Genomic DNA, 27,776 nt, shown 5'->3' with positions numbered 1-27,776 from the left:
ATGGTTTCACGCTAGAGATGATTTCACAGCATGTGTCAAAGAATTTACACATAATTCATTTTTCAGTGTGCACATGTGCGTTTGTGTATATATTTTTAATGAGTGTGTGTCTGTACAAATGAGCATGTGTGTGTCTTCTGTAACTTGAGCTCTAACGACTGTCCTGTTTCTTTAGCACCTGTCAGTCATTTCTAACCCCACCATACCGGCCGTGAACTCCTCAAATGGTTTTTGTGTGTGTGTGTGCGCACATAACAAAACAAGATGACAGTGAACAAAACTCCCATATCCGCAAGAACCGACTAACATCCCTCACTCAACGTTTACACAAACATTTGAGTTTTGAAATTCCACCACTTACTGAAAGATTTGGTGGGGTTAAAAATAAACCCTGCATCTCCCTTTCAGCAAAACCATATTTTCTAATGTCTGTAATAATATTGAGAATTTAAACATTACGAAAAGTACAAAAATACCTTATTTAGAACTGTCTAGACTTTCTGACTACAGAGATATGGACACAGACACGTAAACAGTGTCCGAGGATTGCGTCACGTGAAATGAAATTTCTGTAAAACACAACTCCTATAAGAACCTGATCTGAATTTTTTAAGTGCTCTAAAATCTTATTGTGTCTGAGGTTTCTGTTCTAACGAGACTGAAATACAATACAAGCCAATTATGTTCACAAGCTTAAAGGTGCCAAGCAAGCAAAGGACCCTGTCGTTCATTAACCCCACTCTGTTCGTGGTGTGTGTGTGTGAGCCTGTATGTGTTCATTAGTGGGTGCAGTAAAGCGTGTCTAAGTGGCACAGTGTGTAAGTAAATGGAGCTGAACTGCCTCTCAGCTGTGGATTTTGGTGCGTGTGTGTGTGAGAGAGTATGTTTTTTGTAAGAAAGGGGGGAAAAGTAGTTCGCCTTTTCAAAGTGAGCTGCTTTGTCGGTGTAGTTTTGCCAGTGAGATGTGCGTGTACCCAGAAAAGAAGCTCCCAAACCACATTCACACATTTTTTTACACAAGCTACTATCCTGACAACAGTTTTAGGAAGCAAAAAAAGGCAGAATGTGTATATTTCGGACTTTGCATGTGTGTTTTTCTCTTGTTCCTCAGAAGTGAGGGGACAGATGTCACAGATTGAGCCGGCCCCCCTCCCACTGCCCCGCCTCTTCCCCTCCCTATCAAAGGCCTGGGAGTGCCGGAGTACACATCAATCATTCTGAGTGACAGGTAGGAGTGTGTGTGACATTGTGGGAACATGTATAATGTGTGTTAGTGTGTGTTCAAACACAAGAATTCCTCTGTCCAGATAAAGGCACTTTATCTGCTGCTGTCTGCCTGGTCAGACATTATTTACTACTGCCCATCCCCGCACACACTCCCTCTTTTAAAAGAGGACAAGATTGCCCTTCTCTCTCCCTCATTCTTTTTTAAAGTTCCATCACTTTCTCTTTCTTACTCACCTGAGTATCTGCCAATCTTGTTCTTTTTAAGTCTACATTAAAATGTGCATTTTTCATCAGAGTACCATGAACGCATGTATATTGCTTTGTTTTGACTTCATCAAGGCATCATGAATTAGCAAATGATGAAATTATTAATTGGACTCACATGGACATGGACACATGGACAATTTTATGAAGTTTTTTTTCATGAATGCTTTTATCTGAAAAGCCATGTATTTGCCACTTGCTTATAGCTTAACTGACTAAATTAAGCCATTTTTACATTTTTCAGTGTACTATACAGTTTTACAGCCTTATACAGATTAAAAATTATTACATATGAATGTCATGTACACATATGAGCGAGAGTCACTTTTTAATTTTTAAAGGTATAGTTCACCCAAAAATGAAAATTCTGTCAAACAGTTGATGGACCTCATTGACTTCCATAGTATGGAAAAAAAAAAATATGGAAGTCAGTGAGGCCCATCAACTGTTTGGTTACCGACAATCTTCAGAATATCTTCTTTTGTGTTCATCAGAAGAATGAAGTTTAGAACAACTTGAGGGTGAGTAAATGATGACAGAATTTTAATTTATGGGTGAACTAGCCTATACCTTGAAATAAATTACCCAGTAACTGCTGGGCAAGGTTAAAATTGCTTCAGGCAACTATGTTAACAATATATTTTAAGTTATGCCAGATAGCAAAGATACAATATGAAAACTCATTTCTCATAGATGTCATAAAATGTATTTTTTTTCCCGGCATTCTAGCTGCCTATTTCAGATATACTTGATTGTGTGTTTGACCTGAAAAGGGCGAATCTGAGGTCATATGGGTATTTATATCCATCCAATCAATGGTAGCGGAAAGTTAAGGAAAGCAGCGATCTGACTGGTTTCCTTCCTGTGAAGGAGCCATTATGGTAGCATTATAAAATGGACAGATTTATTATAATGATTTCATTATGTTTAGCTAAGTATTTATTTTGATAGTTGTTGCACAGATATATTTTATATTTTATGTAGAGTTAAAATAGCGTGCAAGATTTTGGGGTCATCTTTTCTTTTTTTTTTTGCTTTTGAAAGAAGTCTCTTATGCTCACCTAGGTTGAATTTATTTGATAAAAACAGTATTGTCAAATCTGAATTTTCGGCATCATTACTCCAGTCTTCAGTGTCACATGATCCTTCAGAAATCATTCTAATATGATGATTTGGTGCTCAAGAAACATTACTTATTATTATGAATGTTGAAAATAGTACAACAAAAAGGATAATATATATGTTTTGGGTTTTTTTTTGGGTTTTTTTGCAATATTATCTCTTTACAGTCACTTTGGATCAATGTAAGGCTTCCTTCCTGGATAAAAGTGTTAATTTCTTTCAGAAAGATAAAAATTACTGACCCCAAACTTTTGAGCAGTTAGTGTAGATTTATCTGAGATGTAATGTTGGGTGTCTACAATGTTGCAGTTGATCATTTAATGTAGAGTCAAGTTTGTAATGTACAGTTAATAGTTAATTTAGTCGTACTCATGGTTAATGGTTAATGTATTTTGTTAAAACGTGACCGCCTGAGTTTCATTTACCTCCTCCCTCTAAATGCGAGTTTATCATCTTTTACTCTTTGATTTTGTAATGTAATTATTAAATCAGAATAATAAATGTTGGGCGGTGCATGTAGGAGGATAGATTGAGGTTTGAATTATTATACTTAGAATATACTTCTGTTGAGGTCAAACACACAGTGTCACGCCTCGGTGCTCACCAAGGACACAGAGAGGGAGAGAGGGAGGGAGGGAGGGAGGGTGGGAGGAGGAGGAGGATGTGGAAAGGTGGATCACTGAAATAGGAGGAGGACACCAGAGAAAAGGGAGTGAGAGGGTATGATATGGACCCGATCATGACCTGTGGTATCTCACTGAACATCACTGACAACTACAGTTGAATTAATCACCGGCCCTCTTCTCGTTCTGTCTCTGTCTGGACAGATGTATTACTGATGTGGACAGTAACTCATATTAAAGGCTTTGTTTTTGGCCCGCTAAAGACCTTTAGCTAGTAGGTTTAGTTACTCATTGGGCTGAGATGTTGTAATTGCAAATCATACTCTCACTGATGAACAATTTGCACACTATTCTATAATTGAACAAAATTACGATTATCCCTGATCACAGTACAGTTGCACCTTCTTTTTATTTACCCTGAAATATGCCAGGGAATGAGAATGAGAGGCAAAATAAACCTAAAAGTTAAATAAATTAACCTAAATGTTAAGTAATAATTGATTTTAAGGTAGCAAATTTTGCTACATTCTAACATGGACATGTAAACACACGCAGTAGGCGACAAAGGGGTCCATTTTATAACGCCCTGTTTTACCACTTACTTAAACTATGGACATTCATGTATCTTTCCTAGTGAAGAATGTACCTTTAGTGTAAAGTAGAATACTGTGAATTGACATTCACATCTGAATGGCTCCTCTACACTGGTGTGTGTGTGTGTGTGTGTGTGTGTGTGTGTGTGTGTGTGTGTGTGTGTGTGTGTGTGTGTGTGTGTGTGTGTGTGTGTGTGTGTGTGTGTGTGTGTGTGTGTGTGTGTGTGTGTGTGTGTGTGTGTGTGTGTGTGTGTGTGTGTGTGTGTGTGTGTTCTTGTTTAACCTACACTAAGGACCAAATGTCCCCACAAATATAGTAAAATGGAAAAATTTTGACATTGTGGGGTCATTCGTTTCATCACGGTGAAAACAGCCTATAAATCAAACCAAGATTTGATGTTTTTTAAAAATGTAAAAATGCAGTTTTCTGTGATGGGAAGGTTTAGGGGTAGGGTTAGGGTTAGTGTGATAGAATATACAGTTTGAACAGTATAAAAACCATTACGTCTATGTAAAGTCTACGTAAAGATATAAAAAAACAAGTTTGTGTGTGTGGGAGAGAGAGAGAGAGAATGAAGTGAATAGTTAGTAAGCCTAATGATGTCGCAGTGCTAAGCTGTTTCTCTCATTACTCTGATGGACATTTGAATGCTAATCCTGAATTAGCTGGTAAACTATCTAAGTGTTTGAGTGATGACTTCATCAAACTTCACTCCATCTGTGTGTGCCTGACAGTGATAGATAAGAACTGTGGTTGCATTGTTGTGCTTTCTTAATTGAGAAAACATCTGTGTTTTTTTCCTGTTGTATAGGCATCAAAGTACTGGTGGGATGTGGGCTGGTGTTATTTTTTATTTTATTTTTCAGCTTAGTTTTTATGTGTGCGTGTATGTGTGTGCATATATATGTATATATATATATATATATGGCTGCTTTCAACACAACACTGAACAGAAATGTTTCTTTAGCAGCAAATCAGCATATTATAATGATTTTTGAAAGATCATGTGACACTGAAGACTAGAGTAATAATGATGAAAATTCAGCTTTGAAATCACAGGAATAAATTACATTTTAAAATGTTAAAATAAAAAACGGTTATTTTAAATCGTAATAATATTTCACAATATCACTGTTTTACTCTATTTCTGATCAGCCATGGCGAGCATAAGAATCTTGTTTGACCCCAAACTTTTGAACGGTAGTGTGTATATATTCCCGTACAAAACCAGATGAAAATTACAATATTACATTTAAGGATCAGTTTAGCTCTGGATAAGGATTTGTAGCAGATTTATTTTAGAGCTGGGTATAACTAGAACAATGTATTTTCTTTTCCTGGTCTTGAAATCACGACTTAAAAGTTGTCCATGACCATGGGAACCATGAGGTTAATGAAAATGGACACATTTGTGCATGCTGGCACAAAAAGCACAGTATAGCTAATGTCAAGCAGCCAAAACAGAGAAAAATAAAACATCCTGAGGTCTGTATCCTTCCTTTTTGAATGTGTGTGTGTGTGTGTGTGTGTGTGTGTGTGTGTGTGTGTGTGTGTGTGTGTGTGTGTGTGTGTGTGTGTGTGTTTATAATTGTGTCTGCGTAGGTGAGTGTGTGTTTGAAAGAGCCATTAGGCTTTCTTTTATTAAACTCTTGTAGAGGAAGGACAATATCCAGACTTCCAAATTTAGCCTTGAGGGTCAGGGAAAAGGTTAGCATGCCTGAAAAAGACCCCAAAATTCTTTTGTGTATGTGTGTGTTTGCAGGTGTGGATATTTGTGTGTTTGTTCAGGTGTGGGAGTGTGTGGATGAGCATAGATGCATTTAAGTAGACGTATACAGTAGTCTAAAGTTTAAATCTCATACGATACGGTTTAATCGTGCTCACTCTTAAGTGTTTACCGCTTATTGAGTGCAGCGAATTCTGGCATGGCTGTTGTCACTTGGCTGTTCAGTGGAAACGTATGACCTCCATTATGTCATTATGCCATTATGTCATTATAAACTGATTTAAAATCAGAACACAAATGCACATTGGAAAAAAACATACCAAGGTCATCTCACAGCTGCAACACGATAAACCTCAAAAATATCCTGTAACTTCAGTCTGTCTATCGCTCCCAGCAGGGCAAGTGTGTGTATTGCATGTGCTGCAAGAGATGTGGGAATAATTACGTTAATGTCAAGCTTCTTGCCGAATGTGTAATTTTAAGTTTGCCTTGTAATGTAATTTACATGGTTAACTGCAAACATTCCAGATGTGTATGTGTGTGTGCGTAGACAGGCAAGTGACAGGTTATCACTGTTTACAGCTATCTTTATCAAAACACATTCCTCTGTTTCACGCACACACACACACACACACACACACCCTGCTGTGTCAAAGACAACAGCTCTATACAAACTGCACCTGTCTGACCCGTCTTACTCTGAGTAGGGTCTCACCTGTCCGTGACCTGACTACTAAATCATACAGACATGCACACATGTACACATTCTCAGCACAATAAATCAGCACAACTTTATAAATATGCAGCCGTTACTCACACACAAGATTACACACAAAGTGAAACATGAGTTTAAACCCTTACAACCTTCTTCTAGCCCCACAATCCCCCACTGACACTGGCATGCACGGGCACTTTGGACAGGGTGATTCTGACAGGTGACCATAAACAATGACTATTTGTGGCTTTGTAGCATAACAGACATATCTCTTCCCTGCTCTCAGGGAGTTTTTTCTTGCCACTGTCACTCTTTCTGAACTGAGGACTCTTGGTATTGTAAAAATGGCAAACAAGTAAATCGGAATTGAGCTGAAGCAACTGAATAATACAAATCTGCATTTTTATAAACAAATGGTTAGTTTCATAAGGGTAACATCACTCTGGCGACTTATGTTGTTACACCAAAACAACATTCATATGGAAATTCTTACTTCAGTTCTCACCTCCAGATTATCTGGTGTTTTAATGATGCAAAGTGCAGAAATGTGTTTAACTGTCAATTTTGTAAATATTTGTCCTATAAATTGACTAATTTATTTTTGCCATTTTTTTTCTTAAGACATGAATATTCCCACCGCAGTATCATTCTCAGTTTTCAAAGGATCATCTTCACTGACACTGCTGTCTTTTTTGTAAACAAGAACACTATTTTGGGAACACTACTTTATTAATTGCAAAATTGTTTGTTGTAGTGGAAATCACACAACTGTGGGACAGCTGAAATTATTAAAATCAAACGCATACACTTCAGTTTAAGAGTTTAGGATTGGTAGAGAAACAAGTCTCATGCTCAATAAGGCTAAAGTAAACAGTTGTGAAATATTACAATTTAAAAATAACAGTTTTCTATTTTAATATATTTAAAAATGTAATTTATTCCTCTGATGGTCAAGCTGAATTTTCAGCATCATTATTCCAGTCCTCAGTGTCACATGATCCTTCAGAAATCATTCTAATATGATGATTTGCTGCTTAAGAAACATTTCTTATTATCAGTGTTGAAAATATTAAGTAAATTGTGATAAAAACAAAAACAATTCCGGATTCTTTGATTAATAAAAAGTTGTAATAATACAAATGTTTTTACTGTTACTTTTGATCAATTTAATGCATCATTGCTGAGTGTAGTGAACAGGAGTGTAGAAATCCTATACAATAAATATTAAAATGGTTTATTATTATTTTAGTCTTTGTTCAGATCATAGCATTATTGTTTTAAACTGGATTTTGCAGTAGATTTTCATGAGTAAAAAAACAAACAATAAAATCTATGCCTACTTTAAATTTGAAAATGAACTCCTTTTGTGTCCAATGGCCAATGTTGCCAGACCTCACTAGAAAAAGCTAGTGAACTAGTCTAACAAAACAAGCCCAAAATATACTGGCCACACTAAAAGAAGACCAAATAAGCAGCTTCTGGACCCAGCAAAAATGCTGAAACACACACACACACACACACACACACACACACACACACACACACACACACAGAGAGAGAGAGAGAGAGAATGTGTGGCCACCTCACTCACAGTGCTCATTCAAATACAGGCAAACACCAGTTACATTCGATATATGGAACAAGAGTGATGTTTTGGTGCAGGATAAGAGATAAGATTATTGTTTGCTAATGAAAGTGTGTTGAATTTGCACAGTTCTAGTTGTAAATAGAATCAGTAATAAGTTTCCAACTTTTCCGTAAAAATCCTGTTTAATAAAGGCCTCAACATGACATGGTCTCTGAAAACTGACTTCATTATCATGCACACAGCCCCTGACAAAGCATCCATCAATTAAACAAGCCCTTCCCCCACCCCTCCGCTGGCCCCACACCCCCACTGAGAGCTCCCAGCATGCTCTCTGAGAAGCATTCTTCCTTTTCTTTCCTTATGTTATCAATGTTCTCTTCTTCTATTTGTTTCCTTAGCTTTTGCAATTGCCCGGTTCCATTTTTCAGTGGGAGCAGCGCGCTCTGATGTTTCATATTTTATGAGAGGTTTCAGATTCAGTTAAATCCCAGCAGACCCTCTCTCTCTGTCTGTCTTCAGTTTATTAAGACATTGAGGAGGGAGTGACAGTGATTAGAGCTTGTGTTCTATAGACAGAGACGCTGTAATGGGACAGTATTTCATAGCCCCCACACTGAATAGAGACAGTTTGTTTCTCATTTCCTGTACCACTTCATCTCTCAAGCCCAATCTCAGCTGTCATTTAGAAGAGGTACTTTCTCATCTCCTTATTTATCTGCATATTATATAGTCCATCATAGCTGTGTCACATTTGTCTTATGATTTATGAATGTTGTATTTAATAATGCACTAAAAGTTCCTCTCCTGAATCTGTGACAATCTTATCTTAGTCTTATTCCTCAGGAGAGTTAATTTAATGTTGCAGAGCCACACGTAACTGCACGTACACACAAACGAAGACACACAGATTCTATTCCAAAAATTTGAATAGCAGGATTATTACAAAAACCTGGCAGGAGATGAGAGAGCAACCTGGCCGTGTGTGTTTAGGGGTGATGATGGGGGTGGGGGAGTGATATCAGCGAGGAGGAGACCCAAAATCACGCCGCATGATTCTTCTCTCCAGAGGGGAAGAGAAACAGAGTGATATACTCTTCGTCGGTCTGGGGTCATTGTGTGAGTTTAGGTTAGCTTTCATCGCTGGAATGATAAACTGTCTGCAATATTCCATTTGTTCTGGAGGAGAAAGAGAGAGAGGAAAGAGGAGAGCAGAACTTTGATCTCTCTGCAGTAGATCAGTTGGGGAAGCATTTAATTATTCTGCATTTAATCTAATGCACACACCTTTCTTTTCTTTTTCTTTCTTTCTTCAATGGAGAGCTGCCGACTTCCTTCTATTTACTTATTTACTTGCTTAAATATACTTGCTTATTTTAATTTTCACAATTTATTTATTTATTATTGGTTCTACTGTTTTATATGTATTTATTTTTATACAATTATTTGTTTTTGTTTTTCAATGTAATAATTTTTATTATTTTAATAAATTTTGTCTTATTTCTGTATTTTTCTTCCTTCCTTCCTTCCTTCCTTCCTTCCTTCCTTCCTTCCTTCCTTCCTTCCTTCCTTCCTTCCTTCCTTCCTTCCTTCCTTTCTTCAATAGAGAGCTGCTTACTTCCAGCAACACGAGCGACAGCGATCGTAGGTGTTTCCATGCAGCGACTTGAGAAAGTTGAGAATTGTTTAGCTTTATGCAAATTAAGAGTGACTTGCGGGGGCCACAACTAATTGTATTGAAGACTGTGTCAGTGGAGTTCAAATGTCACCCGTCTCGAGTGAAGGCATAAAAGGATAGATAATTTCTCTAGCAATTTCACTGTTCTATATGATGTCTGTAAACACATACATCGATATAATAAAATGATCAATTTAGCATTGACGCAGTTCATATTAGTTTATCTGCATAATGTTCGTTATGAGGGATAAGAAAATATTTGTCAAATTTTAATGACATTTTGGAAATTTTGCCAGTATGAGTAAGTTTTAGTGTATTTATAGAATGTTCATCTGATTAATGATTTAATGAATTAGCACTGCTGTAGTTTATATTAACAGCACTCTCCAAAAACAAAATGTTACATTTAAAAACCCAAGGTTTTTTTACTCAATTTTACATTTACATTTTACATTAGGCAGACGCTTTTGTCCAAAGCGACTTACATTGCGTTATCCTATACATTTATACATAGGTATATGCAATCCCCTGGGATCGAACCCACAACCTTGCGTTGTTAACGCAATGCTCTTACCACTGAGCTACAGGAAAGCTTTTAAATTTTAAAGAACCCTTTATGCCAAAAAGGTTCAATATAAGGGGAAAATTCATGATTAGCGGGTTATTTAAATTTGTCTAGTAATAAAGTGTGTTTACGAGCTGTTTAATTCATATAATTTAATAAAAATAAAAATCAATCCAAACAAAATTAATTAAAACTAAATCCATAAAATGATCCCATGATGGGAACCCCATTTATAAAACTCCTAACAGAACCCTTTAATGTTCTATGTAAGGTTCCTTTTTCTTCTCAAAAACTCTGCCAGAGTTCAAAGGCCAGAGATTGCTTGATATCTGCTTTATCAGTGTATAAAGAAATACCACATAACCAACTGCATGTGATTATGCTTAATCTGTGTAATGTAATGTAATGTAATCTGCTCTGTTAAATTTATTTTGAACCGCTATCAGAACAAATGAGCTTTGATTTATAACTGAACATTAGAGAGATAGATAAAGAGAGGGAGGGAGACAGGAGAGAGAGATAAAAAGATCTCTTTTACTGCCAAATTTTTCTTGTCTTTAATCATGTTTTCAAAAATCAACAGTCCTTTTCACATAGACAGTAACATTTGCTTTTGGACAAGCTCATTATGTACAAAAACAGTAAATACCGCAAGTTCTGTGGCTCACACACATCTGTCTGGCTCTGTGTTGTTTAAGTTGGACGTTTTCTGCATTTTAGAATCTCTGACGTAATGTAAAGATTTAAATAACACAGTGGGATGGCAGATGTGATTGGGGGGAGAATGTTGAGAGATTTCCCTGTGTGAACGGTGCAGAGGTAGATTAAGATCCCGAGGGTGGAAGCTTATCTGTTTATGAAGCGTTACTGATTAACTAACCTCACGCATACATAAAAACACATGACGCACATATATAAACCTTCCTTGCTCAGCTTCTGTCTGCTGTTATCCACTTGATTTGGGCTGATGAGAGAGTTTTATGTCTGAAATAAATACATATATTTGAAAACCAGCAGTGGAGTAAATGTCTCATAAAAGTAAGGCAAAAGTTGTAAACTTGAATAAACAACTTGATTTATCCAAAGCCTTGAATAAATCAGTGCTCTTCAATGGCAGGACTTCTGGGAAATGCATGCAGCAGTGGCAAACGGTGGCATGTTTGTGACACGTGGCGCTCTCGTTGGGGACACAAGTTTGAGTGTGGCCTGTGCCATTTCCTGATCCCATTTCCTCCACTCTTTCCCTCTATACTTTCCTGTCTGTATCCTGCTTTGTGTATTAAAGACAAAAATGTCTGTAAATCAAAAATTAAAAGCACAGATTCCGTAGCCGTCCAGCTGCTGTACATCCCATTAGGCATCAGTGATGAGCCACTCAAGGGTTTCCATGTTTTTAATAAATAATACATCACAATTAGTAAAGATGAATTCAAAGTGTTATATTTTTCCACAACACTACAAAATTGCAGCTTTTTCGTGTGTGTGTGTGTGTGTGTGTGTGTGTGTGTGTGTGTGTGTGTGTGTGTGTGTGTGTGTGTGTGTGTGTGTGTGTGTGTGTGTGTGTGTGTGTGTGTGTGTGTGTGTGTGTGTGTGTGTGTGTGTGTGTGTGTGTGTGTGTGTGTGTGTGTGTGTGTGTGTGTGTGTGTGTGTGTGTGTGTGTGTGTGTGTGTGTGTGTGTGTGTGTGTGTGTGTGTGTGGTGTGTGTGTGTGTGTAAAAGAGGTTGCATAGAGTTCACATTAGCATTTATCTATTCTTTGTATTAATAGTCTGCTTAGTATATTTCATACACATTATACTCTAACTAAATTATGAGGGCAACTCTCCAAACACTACAGTTCAAAGCCAGATATCATGAGACAGGCTAATTCGTCTGACACTAACTACTAAGAAAATTTCCCAAGGAGCCTATTGGATGCACTGGCATGTGAAGTGGAACTTGCACACATCTGGAATCAAAATCCGTTTTTAATCAAAATAGATCATATTTAGCCGAAAAACAGACATGTTTTTCCGTCTGAAATATGACTGGTGTTGGCGCACTGATTCAATTCTCATGCAGTTCAGGTTCCTCTGCTGTTTACTTTTAAAACATATTTATACATACATAATTCAAGGAACTCCAGATCTGTTGGCTGAAGAGAGGTTTTAATATATACAATATATGCCTAAATGAATTTGATCAGTGATAACTTCTCATTCGCTCTCCAGGACCCTTTTCATTTCAGTATATGTGATGATATCAGTCAGCTAGAAAAGCTATGAATGTTATTAAGAAGGATAAAGTAACACAAAACTTTTCATTGTTTCTGTGAAACCGCTAAACCTTCATTTTCTCTTTGGGGTTTGAAAGATCCCGATGGGGCCTTTTAATAGCTCAAAACTTGACTTACCATTGAAGTATCAAGTTGAGACTAAATGGTTCTTTCTAACCTTATGAGAACTGATTATACACAACATTTCAACTTGCTAACATGCTTTAAACATCCTCCAAAAAAAAAATGTCTTTGGAGTCTAAAAGACCACATAAAAAGACAGATGAACTGTATACTGTCAGTATATCTATAGAGAGTCCCCACAAAGGTAGCGAACCAGATTTAGTAGCAATAATAAAAGTAACCCTTATTGTAGACTGGAGATGACTTACAACAAGTTTGTAGCCCTGTTAAACATGTACAATTAGCCAACTGCATACTCGTGTGATTGCAGATATTAACTTGTTTGACATCTCCTCCATGTGTGTCTGCCATGATTTGTTCAGGCAAATAAGAGAGAACATCAAGCCATATCCAAACAGGCAGACTGAGGTTTGTGTCTAGAGAGGAAAGGCAGTTAGGCTGAGTTAATTTCATGTGATCGTAAATTTCCATTGTAGTCTTGCACACCTCAAATCGGTTGTGACTTGACTGTCTTGAGACATAACATAGTCTTATGATCTCTTTCAGATAAGTCTTTCAATGGAATTTGCTGCATTACTAAACGCTGTCTATCAGATATCCGCTGTAATTTACTCACTCAAACGAGCGATGAGCCACTGATAAGTTTGATGAGGTAATGGAGAAGCAGCTGTAGGATCACATTCTAGAAAAATAAGTCATGGAGTTTAAATTTGCCATTTGGTGTACCTTTAAATGGATAGTTGTGTTTTATTTTAGTATATTTTCAGCATTAATTATTAATAAGTCTACCAACATACCATATGAAAACTTCAGAGACAATTTGAATATAAAATTATAAATTATAAAAATGTGCTTTAAAATAGAATGGAAGTGAAATAATAAATTCAGTCTGGAATTTAAATGAACTAATATTCGACAAATATAAATTATTGTTTTAGTAGCTCTCATCCCATGGTTGAATAATTTGACCTGTGAGTCTGATGAAATCATCCCACAGGCCATATGGTGTGTAATGGCAGTAAGGACACTGATACTGATGACAAAGATGGACACAAATGAAATCTCAGTGGCTGGAAAGCAACAGCAGAGCACTTTTCTTTCTGCTATAAAATGTGGTTCTTCATTGGATTCATTTTTAAGACCATTTTGTTAGTATAACTGTACATTTTGTGAACATTGAACTGTTTCCACTTGCTTTTGTGGCTGTTAATAGTTCTGAAGTGATTCTTTGTAAATGAAATGGTGCTTCAGGGTCATGGGCTTTAACAGTGTTGTTGCATTCAGCATGTGTCTTGTTTTGTGTTGGCCTGCAGACACATTAGCTGATAAGGTGCGTCCCGTGGCTGGGATTCCTGCAAATGCAGATGCTGCTTCTTTTCTTCCAAGTTCTTAATTATATTAGGGGTAAATCTCAGTTTCAATTTCTTAACTTCTTAAAATGTCTTCATTTCGTAAAAATATATTTAAAAAAATGCTCTGAAACATCTTTTCTTTTCAGATGCTGTCACATGGACCGCGCCGTCCATAATCAACTGCAAACTTCAGTGAATCACATTCAGGTCTTTCTACATCACGGTATGTAACGTTATATCCCATTTCATGATCCAATCTATTCCCAATGGATCAAATCTGGGTCTGGGTCGGAATGTTTAGTTTCACCTGGGAATACACTACCATTCAAAAGTTTGGGGAGAGTAAAATTATTATTATTTTTGAAAGAAATGAATGCTATCTGAAAAGTTAAAGTGACAGTAAAGACATTTATAATGTTACTAAAAGATTTCTGTTTCAGAAAAATGCTGAATAATGCGAGTAATAATGCAAGACTCATCTTTGCATCACAGGGATAAATTACATTTCAAAATATATTAAAATAGAACACAGTTATTTTACACTGTAGTAATATTTCACAATATTACTGTTTTACTGTATTTTTGATCAAATAACTGCATACTTTGTGAGCTTAAGAGACTTATTACAAAAAATCTTGACTCCACACTTTTGAACAGTAGTGTATACTGCTGTGTTAAAATATGTTGTGAATGTGTTGACTTTAATACTTTATATTCAGTATCTGAAAACTGTTTATCACACATTCTTATGGCTTTAGTATTATACAAAAAGAAGCATATCATATATTGAGAATTTTACTCAGAAAATAAATCAGCCGCTCAACTTATTTGTCTGATTATAAGAACTGACCACTCTGTCATTGCCTTTCAGTATCTCTGAAACCTCAGAGTTAGAGTTTGTGACCAAATGTCTGTTTGCATATAGTGTATCAACGTGATATATGTTTTATGTTGACACTTTCAGCATTTGCATGAACAGTATCCCATGTTTTTCTATGACTTGTGTAGTGAGGGTAACCAAGCAAATAAATGCAAATTTCTCATTGCACAAAAGATTGATTTCAGGGTTGGAGGGGGAAAAGGGGTGGATAGATTTTCTTCTCCGTTTTCAGAGCTAAGTGGCTCTGAGACAAGAGCAGCGTACACTCCGAGCATCTCATATAACCACAAACACACACACATTGCACTCATTTCTAAATGCTCTCTCTTTATCATGGCTGATGAAATCATATTTCAGACCTTCATTAAGAGAGCTGGGATGAAATAGATCATTTAGAAAGAAAACACATCGCTGGACATTTCCTTCATCTGGTGGTTTTTCTTCATTCTTTCATCAGAGCAACATACACATTTTCATTCTTCACGTCTCTCATATTCATTACCCAGAAAGCATTTGTGTGTGTGTGTGTGTGCACCTTTATTCCTCTGTTCATATTGAGAGGATACAGCTGCTCCTTTAGATTTCCCAAACATCCCAAAACCAACCTTCTTATTTATCCAAGAGTGTGAATTACAAACAGCTGCATGCAGTACTGCATGACGTGTGTGTGTGTGTGTGTGTGTGTGTGTGTGTGTGTGTGTGTGTGTGTGTGTGTGTGTGTGTGTGTGTGTGTGTGTGTGTGTGTGTGTGCGTGTGCGTGTGCGTGCGTGCGTGCGTGCGTGTTTGTGTGTGTGTGTGTGTGTGTGTGTGTGTGTGTATTAGCGTTGCCTGACCCCTTCATTTCCTGTGTCTGTGTAAAAGTTCCCGCTGATTGTTCCTTGGGGTTGGAATCAGAGACAACCCAGCAGCCAACCACTTCCGGGAAAGACTCACACACCCTTCTCCTGTCTCTTTAGCTGGAGCTTCACACAAGAGGAGGGAAGCAGAGAGAGAGATTAGCAGTTTGTTTGTGTGAATCTAAATAACCGCTAAATGAATTGCTTTCTATTTATTTCAAATCATTTTACAGTTCAGTGAACAGTGAAAAGACACAAAAAACCCTTCAATCAGCTAACCACATTATATACCGGACGATATTGTTTTTGTGGCCGCAGATAGTTCTCCATCTTAGTGTTTTGTGTATGTGTGTGTGTGGGTGTTGCCTGGTTCTAACCGTACATGAACTTGATGACTGTTTGCTTTGGAAACTAAATGATATTTCTCACAGCATACCCATTCTCACTTGCGTACATGTGCTGCTGTCTCGCTGTCCCTGGGTCTCTTTCTCCCCCATCCAACAGGGACTTGACAGCGTAGGGAATTGTAAGCCAGCTCTTTGAGTGTGGGTTTAACAGGGCTCGGCCTGGTCTCGCTTTGGCTCCCAACCCTGTTGGCATTGGTCACTGGCTTCATGTCTGGCTTTAGTCTGCTGAAATAGTTGGCTATTGCATTAGCACTGGATTAATCTAAGACATCTCACGCTAGTCTATTAGTATACCTACTTCTGTTGAAACCTTGTTTGGAGTGAATATGTTTACATAGACATTGAAATGTACACTACTGTTCAAAAGTTTGTGATTTATTGTTCAAAAGATTCTTGGGGGAAGGAAGTTTTGAAAGAAGTATCTTATGCTCACCACGGCTGAATTTATTGGATCAAAATTACAGTAAAAACTGTAATATTGTTACAATTTTAAAAACCTTTTTTCTATCAGAATATTTTTTTTTAAATGTCTTTTATCCTGTGATGTCAAAGCTGAATTTTCAGCATCATAACTCCAGTCTTCAGTGTCACATGATCCTTCAGAAATCATTCTAATATGCTGATTTGGTGCTCAAGAAACATTTCTTATCATTATCAATGTTGAAAACAGTTGTGCTGGCTAATTTTTTTGTGGAAAATCATGATGCATTTTTTTTTTTTTTTTTTTGATTCTTTGATGAATAGAAAGTTCAAAAGAACAGCATTTATTTGAAATAGAAATCTTTTGTAACATAATACAATTATTTACTGTCACTTTTGATCAATTTAATGTGTCCTTGCATAAAAGCATTATTTTTTTTTATTTTTTTTTATCTTACTGACCCAAAACTTTTGAACGGTAGAGTACAGTGTTAACATTTTGAAATCCATAAACAATGCTTTTAGGTTATTTATTTCATGGAATTAGTAGGTTGATTTATTGTTTTTTAACAATGACATTAAATATACATACATATATATATATATATATGGACCATGTTCTCCACCTCCATTGTCGAAGCGGCCGCTCGGAGCTGTGGCCGTAAGGTCTCCGGTGCCTGTTGAGGCGGGAATCCCCGAACCCGGTGGTGGACACCAGAAGTAAGGGATGCCGTCAAGCTGAAGAAGGAGTCCTACCGGGCCTGGTTGGCTTGTGGGACTCCTGAGGCAGCTGACAGGTACCGGCAGGCCAAGCGAACTGCAGCCCGGGTGGTTGTGGAGGCAAAAACTCGGGCCTGGGAGGAGTTCGGTGAGGCCATGGAGAAGGACTATCGGCTGGCCTCGAAGAGATTCTGGCAAACCGTCCGGCGCCTCAGGAGAGGGAAGCAGTGCCCTACCAACGCTGTCTACAGTAGAGGTGGGGAGCTGTTGACCTCAACTGGGGATGTCGTTGGACGGTGGAAGGAATACTTTGAGGATCTCCTCAATCTCGCCGTCACGTCTTCCATTGAGGAAGCAGAGGCTGAGGGCTCAGAGGTGGACTCGTCCATCACCCGGGCTGAAGTCACAGAGGTAGTCAAGAAACTCCTCAGTGGCAAGGCACCGGGGGTGGATGAGATCCGCCCTGAGTACCTCAAGTCTCTGGATGCTGTAGGGCTGTCTTGGCTGACACGCCTCTGCAGCATCGCGTGGCTGTCGGGGACAGTGCCTCTGGGATGGCAGACCGGGGTGGTGGTCCCTCTTTTTAAGAAGGGGGACCGGAGGGTGTGTTCCAACTACAGGGGGATCACACTTCTCAGCCTCCCTGGGAAAGTCTATGCCAGGGTACTGGAGAGGAGAATACGGCCGATAGTAGAACCTCGGATTCAGGAGGAACAGTGTGGTTTTCGTCCGGGCCGTGGAACACTCTATACCCTCTACAGGTTGCTGGAGGGTTCATGGGAGTTTGCACAACCAATCCACTTGTGCTTTGTGGATTTGGAGAAGGCATTCGACTGTGTCCCTCGCGGCGACCTGTGGAGGGTGCTCCGGGAGTATGGGGTCCGGGGTCCTTTGCCAAGGGCTGTCCGGTCCCTGTACGACCGAAGCAGGAGCTTGGTTCGCATTGCCGGCAGTAAGTCAGACTTGTTCCCGGTGCATGTTGGACTCCGGCAGGGCTGCCCTTTGTCGCCGGTTCTGTTCATAATTTTTATGGACAGAATTTCTAGGTGCAGCCAGGGGCCGGAGGGTGTCAGGTTTGGTGACGACACGATTTCATCTCTGCTCTTTGCGGATGATGTTGTCGTGTTGGCATCATCAGACCAGGACCTTCAGCATGCACTGGGACGGTTTGCAGCCGAGTGTGAAGCGGCTGGGATGAGAATCAGCACCTCCAAATCCGAGGCCATGGTCCTCAGTCGGAAAAGGGTGGCTTGCCCACTTCAGGTTGGTGGAGAGTTCCTGCCTCAAGTGGAGGAGTTTAAGTATCTTGGGGTTTTGTTCACGAGTGAGGGAAGGATGGAACGGGAGATTGACAGACGGATCGGTGCAGCTTCTGCAGTAATGCGGTCGATGTACCGGTCTGTCGTGGTGAAGAAAGAGCTGAGCCGCAAGGCGAAGCTCTCGATTTACCGGTCAATCTACGTTCCTACTCTCACCTATGGTCATGAGCTTTGGGTCATGACCGAAAGGACAAGATCCCGGATACAGGCGGCCGAAATGAGCTTTCTCCGCAGGGTGGCTGGGCGATCCCTTAGAGATAGGGTGAGAAGCTCGGTCACTCGGGAAGAGCTCAGAGTAGAGCCGCTGCTCCTCCACATCGAGAGGGGTCAGCTGAGGTGGCTCGGGCATCTGTTCCGGGCGCGTCCCACTGGGAGGAGACCCCGGGGAAGACCTAGGACACGCTGGAGAGACTATGTCTCCCGGCTGGCCTGGGAACGCCTCGGTGTCCCCCCGGAAGAGCTGGAGAAAGTGTCTAGGGAGAGGGAAGTCTGGGCATCTCTGCTTAGACTGCTGCCCCCGCGACCCGGCCCCGGATAAGCGGAAGAAGATGGATGGATGGATGGATGGATGGATGGACATTAAATATATTTAATACCATCACATTTATGTAACGCATTTTCGTAATTTGACATTATAATAGTTTCTTTCTGTTTTGTCATATTCTACTAATTTCTGAGGATTTTATCACTCTACACAAGCCTACATTTTAAAATGTTATATCGAATGGAAATTCAGTCATCATTTAATTGTCACACTGAATAATCATTTTGTTTGACAGCTGCGGCTATAAAAATGACAAAGGCACCAAAAAATGACCATAAACGTAATCCGTTTACTTGTGTGCTGTATTCCAAGTTGTCAGAAACCATAATGATAGCTTAGTGTGAGGAAAAGGCCATAATTAAAATCTTTATGCAAGTATAATGTTAAAAACATATGTATAATAGTGTATTTTAATTCAATTCACTGTCACTTTATCTGCTTATTACATTTTTTTTATATTGTTTTAAAAGTGGTAAGGGTTTGGGGCTCAAAATTATTTGTGTCTGAAGCTGTGCATAATGTGAATACTTTTATGTTTTAGATGCTCTCAGTATTGTAAGTTTGTACATGTAAAATGATACATATGAATAATAATGATATCAGGCTGATCAGACATCTACGCGAAACTATGCTGATTGGATGATTTTGAACAGGAACAATGCGTTCAAACAAGCCTACATTGGTTTAAACATTAATGAAGTCGCCTTTAGTGTTTAACGAATACTTCAATTCCTCAAAGTAGGCTGCATTACTAAACCCCAGTATGGAGGCCCAGAGTAGAGCTTCCCCCTTTCCTAATACGTTTTGTTATGCAAAATAAACAGTTAAGTAAAAAAGAGGGGCTTTCTGAGGCCTTTTATGTCAGTAGGGGTTGCTACTGGTAATGCTCCACCCTCTAATGCTACATTATAGACTGAACCTTTAATGGCACAGTAAGGGCTGAATCTGCACATGCTGAGAACAAGAGCTGAAAAACAGCATCGCTTCCACTGTCTCAGGACAAATAAATACTGACAGAGATAAAGAGAAATAGGAAGATATGAGGGACGGAGGAATGTGCGTCCTCCATAGACAGGATGTTTGTTTTTGCAGTGCTCAGCGTGTACTATTATTTGCGGCCTGTTGTCTGTGGTTGATTAAGAGAAGAGATTTCACGGCAGAACGCGTTTGCCTGTGCAGGGAGAGGCTTCATTTCACAAACCACAGAGAGACCACTGCAGTTCACTTCTATAAACATGCCTAAAACCAGCCGAGGATTAAGATCATTGTTTGTGCTGGACCGCAAATACACGCCGCCAGCTATGAGAAAGAGAGACTGCGAGTTTGCTTTTAATCTGAATTTGCTTTCTGTAAGTATGGGTTATGTTCAGTGGTGATTTAGTAGGAAAACACCCTCTGCATGTGTCAACAACTTAAAACTGTATGGAAATATAATGAATATGAAAGTATAATCCATCAACCATTGCACTTGCTTTGCACTGTATCATTTAGATGTTTTTCGTCGCTTTAAAACAAGCCTCATTTGGAGGATGTATGCCCCAATTAACTGGTTACATTAAGTGTTTATTTACATAATGTATTTTCTTTATTTAGGCATGATGTGGCACCATTGCACTGAGCATTCTGGTTTAGTCACATCACATCACGCCACTCGCTTGCGGTGTCAACAGTGTGTGTTGCCATTATTAGAGATCTGCTGTGTTATGCATAAAGCCTCAGCCTTCACTGTAGAAGTCAAAGCACAACGCTGTCATCTTCCTCTCTGGCCTTGTCACAGCCATCCGCAGCAGTAGCGGCAGCCTAAACACTTTGATGAGTAAATTGGATGTTTTGACCAGAATGGGGGGTTTTGGCTTCACTGCGTTTATGCATCCCAAGTAAGCGGCTGCTTCCTGAAGTCTCCTCTAATTCCGTCTTTGACTTTTCCGTGGGTCAGAGCTTCACGATTCTTCGCTTTTTATGTGTGTGAATGTGAGAGAAAAGGAGAAAGTTAACAAAGCAAGACAGACAAAGAAACACAAAAAGAGACTCTGTCTCTCACATTCATACACAGAAGAGCCGAGTGAGACAGACAGAGAGAGAGACTGAGACATGCAAAGGAATGTGTGTCAGACAGAAACCGAGAAAAACAGGGAAACCGAGAGAAAGAGACGGAAAGGTTTCCTTAGCTTGCGCTTCATCTCATGAGAAATACTTTGATATTAGATCTGTCAGTGTTTATTTTACATAGCCTGTGTGTGTGTGTGTGTGTGTGCGTGCGTGCGTGCATGCGTGCGTGTGTGTGTGTTGATTTAGACATACAGTACTTTTCACATGAAGAGCTCACATGATATTACACTTATGTGCAGTTGTTAGTAGTTATTTCTACATGATTTGCCTCTTAAAATTACTTTTGATCATGTAACTAAATACACCCAGGTTTATTCAATTATATTTAAAAAAATGTTTTATAGATTACATTTATTTATATATATATATATATATAATATTTTAATGCATTTTATAAACAAAAAAATGAAGTTATAAAATAAATATTATGTATTAAATAAATACTTCACATTTTGCCTTTTTAAATAATATTTCAAATACTTTCTTGATATTTTAAAATTGCCCTATGTTGTACTTTTGATAATCGTCTCTACTTTAATATTTTTGATATTGCAAAATAGAGTACTTATCAAAATATATGTTATAATTTTAATAATATTTTGACTTTATTTAAAAAAAAATGTTAATAGAAATGTCACCTCACAAAACCACATGAAACATCATTACCATGACAGCTATATATATATTTCTCTGTTCCAGGATAAGAACAGATGAGCTTTTATGTCTTTCTAATACGTTCAGCTGCAGGAGTTTTTCCATGTTGGACCAGTTGATCATCTCTCTCCTTTGTTATTTCAGTGGAGTATCATGGGATTTGAAGTCCTTCAGATTTTCAGTATGTAAAGCCTCTGAGGTTGATCCTTTCATAAGATTTCTGGAGAGAAGACTATGATGATACAGACGTACTCAATCTTGCATCGTGTCTTTTATCACCATGTTTCACATAACAATGTCTTTTTGTCCTCCCACATCTTTTCTCTCCAGTTTCATGGACACGTTGCGAAAGAATATGGTCAGAACTGCAACCCCAAATTACAAAAACAGCCCGATTTCCCATCAAAATAAGACTGATCACACTGGATCATTTTTGGATAAAGCAGAGCTTAAATCTGGGTGTTGTCCAGATCATATGATTCAGTATTAAATGTCTTAAATATTTAGATGTGGTTCATTTAGGTATCTTGGGTTACATATATCTCTGTGCTGTGAAAGCCACAGCACTTCTACAGAAGACGATTAGGGTGAGCATTGCATGCCTACATCTGTGCAAATAGAAGGTGTTAAAAGTTTTCTTAGCAGGAAGGCAACCGCTTACGATGAATCTGTCAGCACCGAGGGGTCAAAGGGAAAGACAAGTGGGAAAGGATACAGCGATATGTGTTCTCTGAGATGGTTCTCTGTTGCGTGTCTCTAGAATACACACACACACACACACACACACACACACACACACACACACACACACACACATTTATTCACTTATTCAAACCAGGGTTTTTTTTCATGGTTTTCCATTAAAATGTTGTTTTGGTTTGTGTGTCAACCTCAAGAAACATAGATGAAAATAAGACTGTAGTGTCTGTGCTGTGTATCTTTCTGTAAAAGTAAGTTTACTCAACCAGCACAGCTCTCTGTCTCTCTCTTTTTTCATCTTGAGCAAATTGCCAGTTCTGTGATATATAGTATGTGACAGTTCAGGATCAAGTAAGACGACGATAAAATCAAACACATGGTGTCATTTCATTTCCGAGTCTAAATTCAAACACCATCTAGTTCAAAACAAAACACACACACAGTTAATTGAAAGTGTCATTGAATGTAATTTCTTCGCATGTGTGCACCATTCTAAATACACTACTTGCTTTGTCTGAGATGTGTGTGTAGTATGTGTGTGTGTGTGTGTGTGTGTGTGTGTGTGTGTGTGTGTGTGTGTGTGTGTGTGTGTGTGTGTGTGTGTGTGTGTGTGTGTGTGGTCCTGGTAAATATTACGTTATGGGGACCAAATGTCCTGAAAACGATAGTAATACTTTTATTTTATAGACATTTAATTTTAAATATATGTATTTACTTAAGAAATTAATCATTCATTGTATTTTTAAATCATTCATAAATATTCAGCAAGAGCCCGTTAAATTGTGTAAAAAATGTTTCTTGAGCAGCAAATCAGCATATTAGAATAATTTCTGAAGGATCATGTGACACTGAAGACTGGAGTAATGATGCTGAAAAAACTTTGCCATCATAAATTACATTTTAAAATAAATTAAATAGAAAACTTTTTTTACTTACTTTTTGTTACTTAAAGGTGAACTAAGTAACTTTTTTACCTTAACCGAACAGCTCCAGAGTCATTGGAATAGTTATATGACTTTTTTCAGGTTGAATGGTGGTCGTCTCGCACCCCCCAAGCGCCTGTGAGCAGAAAAACCACCCTTGCAACTTTCAGCCGGCGAGCCGGGGGCCGCAGCGTCAGGAAGTATTGCATGATATCAGGTCTCGCGATGTAACGAATTGCTTTATTGCATTATTGCGCTCCCTCACGCTGTTCGAACCCGAATGAAGAAGACGTTTTAAAGAATGTCCCATCTGCTTTGATGTCGTTGATTTACTAGCCTCTGGTATCTGAGAGTCGCCAACGAGTTTTTCGACAGTGTTGTCAAATATCTATTCCGAAGCTGTAGGGGGAGCTCTAGAGAGAAACCTGCGAGCAAAAAGCGAGAATACAGCGAAGAAATTCCCGAAACTGCATAGCCCTGCTTTAAAAGCATGAAATTGACAAATGCCTGTCTGTTGCCTTTGACAGCTCAGTGAAGGTTTTTGGACATTGCATGTTTTTGTGCTGCCATCAGCCAATTAACTCAAGAATGATTGGTCACATGGCATTTACAGCTCAGGTGATTGACCTGGGGAAAAAAGAAGCTTAAGATGGCACCTTGCTGATTGCTTACTTCGTCCTATGTCAACCATCGACTGCCACTGAGATCAATGGGAATGTTAACGGATTTCTCCTGATATTACAGACCTCATTTAATTTAGAGAGACAGGATGTGGTGGTAATTTTCCTGATGCTGTATTGTAAAGTACTTTATCTTTCTCCATCACACTCCTACACACACACACACACACACTGAATCTGATCTACCATGTGATTGCACATGGTTTACCTCACCTCCTCTTTGCACTGACACTAATGTAACTTGGCAAAGAGGACAATTTTTCTGTCATTGGGGGAAGGTGTACGGGGCCGTGGACCACACATTCGGATACACTCATACGCACAGCCTGTAATATAATTGTGAGTCAGTATTTGTATAGCTGAGCGGATACGGGCTCTCCAAACATCAGCTCAGAACAGCGGTTCTCCAGAGAAGCACACACACTGTTGTCATTCATTCATACAAACACACACACACAACATGTTGGGTCTTACAGGTCTGGGGTCTGACACATTAACAGGTGTCACTTGTGTTTGTGTGAGTTTGCATATTCAAAAGTAGCAATTATAGCCTGTTCTTTTTGAATTTTTGAAAACAAATATATATATTTTTCTAAACAAACAATGAATATTCCACCGAACGGCCACACAACTGACCCAGGAACACCTTTTTAGTGCATGTATCATGTACATGATTAATTCAAGTCTAAAAGACTAATGCAATGAATATGGCTGGTACTGAGAGAGTCTGGGGAAAAACTGTGACAGCCCATCACTCAACTCCATCTCTGAATCACAGTGTGGGGTCTCATGGCTTGGACATGGGGGGCTTCTACTGGCCCTGCTCAATTGTCTTTGTGGATAATATAGATGGATGAAGTTTTTTTTCCTATCAAAAAATCTTGGCCACTCAGATACAACCAACATCTAAATGTGGCATCACAATATTGTTTTTATTAGGCCAGTCATATTTACATATTATATATTATCTTTTAAAATGTAATTTATTTTTGTAATGGCAAAGCTTCATTTTCGGCAGTCATGTGGTCCTTTTAAATGTAAAAATTCTGTTTTGCTGCAAAAAAAAAAAATTGTATCAATGCTTAAATAATTTGTGCTGCAAATGAAACCTTATGGTAAAGTGTCAAGTCAAGTTAAACTTTATTTAAAGACAACATTTAACAATCACAGTTTATCTAAAGTGCTTTACAATAAGAAGTAAGAATTAAAAAGCAAAACAATATATAAATAAAACAGAAAAAATTAGACTGTACCACATTGTAAAGTGTTACCAATAAAAGAATAATTTTTTTCAGAAAAAAATATTTCTGACCTGACCCACATATTGTTGAATTACACAAATACAGGCATTTAAAGACCCACACACACTTCCTGAAAATATGAGCAGCTCAAACATTAGGAAAGCTATTTATAATTCACATACTGAGTTTGATTTATCTCATTTCACAACAGATATTCAAGCAGACTTTTCTTAGTTAGTGTTTCTTAGTTTATTAGTGTTTAACAAAGAAACAAACAAATGTATCTGTGCCTGTCGAATGACAAACCTGAAGAGATTACAAGAAGAAAGAGAAGGTCACAGAGAGTTTCACCTTTAGCTTTTCATCTTTATTAATCCAAGGTTAATAAATCTCTACAACTAATTTAATACTGTTAATATCTGTAAATAAACTGTTAAAACAGTCTTCACTTCTTCACATTATATGCTAGACAAAAATGGTAACAGTCAAGTTTGAGTATTTTTAATATGAGAAAGCAAAACAAAACAACAGAATAGAATCAGTTTAAAATATATTTCCTGGATGTGCTGTAAGTGTTAACAGACCAGACTGAGATCAGTTCTGACTGAAGGGAACCCGAATACTGTTATAAGAAACAGTTTAACTGAAGGGCTTTGACTTATGTGTGTTTTTGGTGCAGATTTGCGGTTTCTATGGCTCCTTATGAAGCAGTTGGATGTATTTCTGAGAATTCCGAAGCACAAAATCAATCAGCACATTTCATTACGCGCACACACACACATTCCACACAGAGGTATGTAATGAAGATTCTGCTGCCCTCTTCTGTCACTCTGACAAACTGCAGCCTTTCACCACTCTATTTACAACACACGTGCACCACGTACAGTACACATTACACTGATTTATATGCAGAAAAACTTACTTCACTTAATTCTTTTAGTTTTTGAGAATGACATACATGAACACAGATTGAGCTGTGTCTTTCTGATAAGTGGTGTTCTGTAAACCTCAGCACATTCCCAACTTGACCTTTATCTTTCAAGGGTCAGGTGTCAAGGATCATGATGAGTAACCCAGTAGCGTGGGAGAGGGGGGCACTTACATTCAGTTCAACCCCTAATCAAAGGCACAACAACAGTGTAGAAGTGTCAGCCAATTAATATCCTCCTCCAAATTCAGGGTACTAGAATAAGATTTGTATTGCCATGTTTGATTGATTCAGTTGAACTCTCTCATCTTCTAAAACTTTGTATATCATGTGAAACTAAGGGTTTCTGCATCCGTTTGTAAGTAAATGCCAGCAAGTGTTCTTAGTTGGTGTGCGTTTCAATTGATCTTTATCTCATCTTTGAAGTTTGACTTATGCCCTCTCAACTGTGACCCCATGTTGGATAAAGCTGCGGAGGGGCCGGGTAATTCATTCACAAAACGAACACACAAAAGTTCTCTCAGGCCTCTCAACAGCACAGCACAAAACTAAAGAGTATGCATATCAAGAGAGAAACAGAGGAAAAGATTGATATAAATAGTGCAGAGACAAAAAGAACTAGCTAGAGTGTGTTTTGTGTCTTTTTCCTTCTTTCAAATTTCTGCAAAATGGATATATACATAGTCAAATGTGTGAAATAAAGCTAAGATTATTCATAGTTTTCATGATATGTCACACTCTTAGAACAGCACCTGGAGGGCAAAACAAGGCTTTTATTCACTACCCACCATTTATTTTTTAAATGGACTGCATTTATATAGCGCTTTCACAGAGCTATGGCCACCAAAGCGCTTTACATAGCCTCACATTCACCCATTCACTCACACATTCATACACCGACGACGGTGTCAGCCATGCAGGGTGCCATCCAGCTCGTTGGGAGCAGCTGGGGTTAGGTGTCTTGCTCATGGACACCTCGACACTTGGTCAGGTGGAACCGGGGATTGAACCACCAACCTTTCGGTTTGTAGACAACCTACATGAACCACTGAGGCACTGCCGCCCCAAAGGTACATTATGAAACTTTTGTCCCTCTGGTGGTTAAAAAAAACTGCATGAATTTTGTGGAAGAACATTGTTTTGATTTTGCTTCAGATGAATATGGTTCCCTATCTGTCAGTCACCACAACGTTATGTTGACTGACAAATGGGGTCTCACTTGGAGCCCCAATAACCTCTGAGTTTTCGAAAAACGGCCAATGCACCTCCCGCTCCTCCAGTGTGTTGTGTGCCATCGAGCTGCCGGATGATGGGGCAGGCCCTTCTCAGGGATACCCAGCGTGTCATTGTGTCATTCAGTACTCCGGGTGAGGACCAGATATCGATTGCTGCATCGGAGTGTGGGCTATTGTCCACTGGAGAGGAAGCTGAAGCTGAGCTTCCCCCTTCTGGGGTGGTCACTCATGCTGAATCGGATTCAGAGTTGACACCCATGCTTGCCCGAGCCGCCATGGGCATGGACCTTGAGTGGAACCCTCAACCTTGTCCCGAGCAATCGCAGTTAGATG

The 27,776-nt window shown here is 38.8% G+C and overlaps 1 protein-coding gene across 1 annotated transcript in view; it reads right to left on the bottom strand.

Moving 5' to 3' along the window:
- Window positions 1–12,802: 12,802 nt before the first annotated feature.
- Window positions 12,803–27,776, bottom strand: part of taf1 (TAF1 RNA polymerase II, TATA box binding protein (TBP)-associated factor) — a 119,503-nt gene continuing 104,529 nt past the window's right edge. Inside the window, exon 33 of the mRNA XM_082170759.1 lies at window positions 12,803–12,813. The gene's annotated coding sequence lies outside the window, so the exon portion shown is untranslated. The remainder of the gene's footprint in view (window positions 12,814–27,776) is intronic.

The sequence above is a fragment of the Leuciscus leuciscus genome (assembly GCF_965113295.1).
Source record: "Leuciscus leuciscus genome assembly, chromosome: 5".
Taxonomy (NCBI): domain Eukaryota; kingdom Metazoa; phylum Chordata; class Actinopteri; order Cypriniformes; family Leuciscidae; genus Leuciscus; species Leuciscus leuciscus.
This window is presented reverse-complemented; position numbering and strand designations above follow the sequence as displayed.